Source organism: Cervus canadensis, chromosome 4, assembly GCF_019320065.1.
Source record: "Cervus canadensis isolate Bull #8, Minnesota chromosome 4, ASM1932006v1, whole genome shotgun sequence".
Taxonomy (NCBI): domain Eukaryota; kingdom Metazoa; phylum Chordata; class Mammalia; order Artiodactyla; family Cervidae; genus Cervus; species Cervus canadensis.
In genome coordinates this window covers 73,585,156-73,590,502 of record NC_057389.1, presented here as the reverse complement: position 1 = coordinate 73,590,502, position 5,347 = coordinate 73,585,156, and positions in this window count along the sequence as shown.

Below are 5,347 nucleotides of genomic sequence, written 5' to 3'. Positions count from 1 at the left end.
CAGAAGACCTGACGATAAACTAGGTCAAGCTCTTAACAGGGAGAGAGAGCTTGCTGGTTCTCATGCAAGTTACCAGCAGCAAATGGACTTGTGTTTTCAGCCAAGGGCAACTGTTCCCTTTCTTATCATTAGGCTGGCTGTTTCAAGTCAAAAAGGGAATAAAATTCAGCCTAAGTATGTAAGGGGGCTCACAAAACTAGGGAGCTATTACTAGTTACCGGCACTTGTTCTTGAGTTGAGATGTGAGTTAATCCATTTTATCAACAGATAATCTCTTTATTTCAACTTCACCAACCAATAATGTCAGTGCATTGTTATGAGATAACCTTCTAATGTTCTCCTTAGAATAAAATATCATAATGAAACTCACCCTTTGACATATAAAAGTGAAACCGAGTATGAAAATAGGCCCTTGTGATTATCAGAATTTCTTAAGTTTTTTACAGAGAACAGACTTGTGACAAGGGGGAGGGGGCCTGGGGGGTGGACTGGAAATCTGGGATTGGCAGATGCAAACCATTACACAGAGAACGGGTGAACAACAAGGGCCTACTGTATAGCAAGGGAACTATATTCAATATCCCATGATAGGAGTTCTAGCAAGATGGCGGAGGAGTAGGACGGGGAGACCACTTTCTCTCCTACAAACTCATCAAAAGAATATCTGAACGCAGAGCAAACTTCACAAAACAACTTCTGATCGCTAGCTGAGGTCATCAGGTGCCCAGAAAAGCAGCCCATTGTCTTCGAAAGGAGGTAGGACAAAATATAAAAGATAAAAAGTGAGACAAAAGAGCTAAGGACGGAGATCCATCCGGGAAGGGAGTCTTTAGAGGACGTTTCCAGACACCGGGAAACCCTCGCACTGGCGGGCCTGGGGGAAGTGTTTGAATCTAGGAGGGCAACCTGACTGGGAGGGAAACAATAAATAAAACCCACAGATTACGTGCCTAAAAGCAACTCTCAGCAGAAAAGTACCCCAGACACCCGCATCCGCCACCAGCAAGTGGGGGCGGCACGGAGAGGAGCGGGCGGCATTGCTTGGGGTAGGGTCCGGGCCTGAGTGCCCTGAGGACAATCGGAGGGAGCTTTTGTGAGTTGCCAACTTGAACTGTGGGAGACCAAAAGAGAGAGAGAAAATTAACTGGCCCGAACACGCTGCCGGCCGTTTGCAGAACAAAGGGACCGAGAAAGTCCAGAGAAGAGCTCGCAGACTGCGGACCGGCCCAGACCCGCCGGAGGCGGGAGCAGGTCGCGGCGAGACACAGGGCGCAGGCACCCGACCAGCGCGGGCGGGGACTGGGGCTGGGGACGCAGAGGGCAGAAGGCACACGCACCCGACTGGCTCCGGCGGAAACTGAGATTGGGACCGTGGAAGGTAGTGGGCGCGCTGCACCTGGGGAGAGTGCGCCTGTCAAGCTCCTGGCTACCTGGACCGCTCTGACGGGGAAGGCACAAGAGCGGACGCAGCCTTTTGTTCCGCGCTTTTGTGGAACACCCGAGGGCTGGAGCTGCGCACAGCGCGCGGCGCGCTCCATATAGAGCAGCCGGGATCCTGAGCAGCGCAGACCGAGAAAGCAGCGTCAGCCCGCCCCCGCAGCGCCAGCCCATCCCCGCAGCGCCAGCCCCTCCCCGCAGCGCCAGCCCCTCCTCGAAGCGCCAACCCATCCCCGCAGCGTCACCCCTCCCCGCAGCACGACAGAACTAGCTACCTGAATAAGAGTCCACCTCCGCCTGCCTGTGTCAGGGCAGAAATGAGGCTCTGAAGAAACCGGCAAACAGAAGGCAAATAAACAAAGGGAACCGCTTCTGAAGAGAGCGGTGCAACAGATTAAAATACCTGTAGAAAACACTGATTACACCGGAAGAGGCCTGTAGATATCGAGAAGTGTAAGCTGGAAAGAGGAGATATCTGAAACTGAGCCGAACCGACACTGACCACAACAGCTCCAGAGAAATTCCTAGATGTATTTTTACTCTTTTTTTTTTAAATAGAAAAAAAAAAATTTTTTTTTATTTTTTCTTTTTTATTTTTTCTCTTTTATTTTCCTTTAAAATTCCCTATTACTCCCCCATTACTCTTTAACTTTCATTTTCATAGATTTTTACGATTTTTTTTAATTAGGGAAAATTCTTTTTTTTTTCTCCTTTTTCTCTTCTATTTTCTATTTTTCTTTTTCTCTTATTTCTTTTAAAGTCCTCTAGTACAACTCTACTACTCCTTAATTTTCATTTTCAATACACTATAACCTTACAAAAAAAAAAAAGAGAAGCCCTATTTTTTAAACTGAACTTCATATATATTTTTAAAATTTTTTGTGTGTGTGTTTTGGTTTTTGTTTTTAATATAGTATTTTTAAGAGTTTAATCTCTACTCTAGATTTTTAATTTTTGTTTTTCAATATATGATATAAATTGTGAACATTTAAGAATCCAATATTCAGTTCCCATTTTTATTCAGGAGTGTGTTGATTATTCACTCCCAATCTTGACTCTCTGTTTTCTACCTCAGAACACCTCTATTTCTTCCTTTCCCCTTTTCTTCCCAATCCAATTCTGTGAATCTTGGTGGGTGTCTGGGCAACGGAGAACACTCTGGGAACAGACAACTGCGTAGATCTGTCTCTGTCCTCTTGAGTCCCCTTTTTCTCCTCCTGCTCAACACTATCTCCCTCCTCCCTCTCCTCTTCTTCATGTAACTCTGTGAACCTCTCTGGGTGTCCCTAACAGGGGAGAATTTTTCGCCATTAACCTAGAAGTTTTATTATCAGTGCTGTATAGTTGGAGAAGTCCTGAGACTACAGGAAGAATAAAACTGAAATCCAGAGGCAGGAGACTTAAGCCCAAAACCTGAGAACACCAGAAAACTCCTGACCACATGGAACTTTAAGTAATAAGTGACCTTCCAAAAGCCTCCATACCTACACTGAAACCAACCACCACCCAAGAGCCAATAAGTTTTAGAGCAAGACACACCAAGCAAATTCTCCAGCAACGCAGGAACATAGCCCTAAACGCCAACATACAGGCTGCCCAAGGTGACACCTAACACATAGACCCATCTCAAAACTCATTACGGAGCACTCCATTGCCCTCCAGAGAGAAGAAATCAAGTTCCATGCACCAGAACACCGATGCAAACTTTCCTAACCAGGAAATCTTGACAAGCCAATCGTCTAACACCATCCACTGGGTAAAACCTCCACAATAAAAAGGAACCACAGACCTCCAGAATACAGAAAGCCCAGTCCAGACACAGCAATCTAAACAAGATGAAAAGGCAAAGAAATACCCAACAGGTAAAGGAACATGAAAAATGTCCACCAAGTCAAACAAAAGAGGAGGAGATAGGGAATCTACCTGAAAAAAAATTTAGAATAATGATAATAAAAATGATCCAAAATCTTGAAAACAAAATGGAGTTACAGATAAACAGCCTGGAGACAAAGATTGAAAAGATGCAGAATGTTAATAAAGGCCTAGAAAGAAAATAAAAAAGAGTTCAATAAAAATGATAATGCAAATGAATGAAGATTCAAACACACTTGGAGGGAACCAAGAGTAGAATAATGGAGGCAGAAGATAGGATAATTTGAGGTAGAAGATAAAAATGGTGGAAATAAATGAAGAAGAGAGGAAAAAAGAAAAAAGGATCAAAAGAAATGAGGACAACCTCAGGGACCTCTGGGACAATGTGAAACGCCCCAACATCCGAATCATAGGAGTCCCAGAAGAAGAAGACAAAAGAAAGGCCATGAGAAAATACTCGAGGAGATAATAGCTGAAAACTTCCCTAAAATGGGGAAGGAAATAGCCACCCAAGTCCAAGAAACCCAGAGAGTCCCAAACAGGATAAACCCAAGGCAAAACACCCCAAGACACATATTAATCAAATTAACAAAGACCAAACACAAAGAACAAATATTAAAAGCAGCAAGGGAGAAGCAACAAATAACACACAAAGGGATTCCCATAAGGATAACAGCTGATCTATCAATAGAAACCCTCCAGGCCAGAAGGGAATGGCAGGACATACTGAAAGTAATGAAAAGAAAATAACCTACAACCTAGATTACTGTTACCCAGCAAGGATCTCATTAGATATGAAGGAGAAATTCAAAAAGCTTTACAGACAAGCAAAAACTGAGGAGAATTCAGCACCACCAAACCAGCTCTTCAACAAATGCTTAAAGGATCTTATCTAATAGGAAAATGCAAAGAAAGGTTGTATAAACTTGAACCCAAAACAACAAAGTAAATGGCAACGGGACCACACCTATCAATAATTACCCTAAATGTAAATGGGTTGAATGCCCCAACCAAAAGACAAAGATTGGCTGAATGGATACAAAAACAAGACCCCTATATATGCTGTCTACAAGAGACCCACCTCAAAGCAAGAGACACATACAGACTAAAAGTGAAGGGCTGGAAAAAAAATATTTCACGCAAACGGAGACCAAAAGAAAGCAGGAGTCGCAATACTCATATCAGATAAAATAGACTTTAAAATAAAGGATGTGAAAAGAGACAAAGAAGGACACTACATAATGATCAAAGGATCAATCAAAGAAGAAGATATAACAATTATAAATATATATGAACCCAACATAGGAGCACCGCAATATGTACGGCAAACGCTAACGAGTATGAAAGAGGAAATTAATAGTAACACAATAATAGTGGGAGACTTTAATACCCCACTCACAACTATGGATAGATCAACTAAACAGGAAATTAACAAGGAAACACAAACTTTAAATGACACAATGGACCAGCTAGACCTAATTGATATCTATAGGACATTTCACCCCAAAACAAGCAACTTCACCTTTTTCTCAAGTGCACACGGAACCTTCTCCAGAATAGATCACATCCTGGGCCATAAATCTAGTCTTGGAAAATTCAAAAAATTGAAATCATTCCAGTCATCTTTTCTGACCACAGTGCAGTAAGATTAGATCTCAATTACAGGAAAAAAATTGTTAAAAATTCAAACACCTGGAGGCTAAATAACACGCTTCTGAATAACCAACAAATCATAGAAGAAATCAAAAAGGAAATCAAAATATGTATAGAAATGAATGAAAATGAAACACAACTACCCAAATCCTATGGGATACTGAAAATAGTGCCTAAGGGGAAGTTCATAGCATACAGGCTTACACCAAGAAACAAGAAAAAAGCCAAATAAATAACCTAACTCTACACCTAAAGCAATTAGAGAAGCGAAGAAATGAAGAACCCAGGGTTCAGCAGAAGGAAAGAAATCTTTTAAAAATTTAGAGGCAGAAATAAATGCAAAAGAAACTAAAGAACCATAGCAAAATCAAACAAAAAAAGCTAA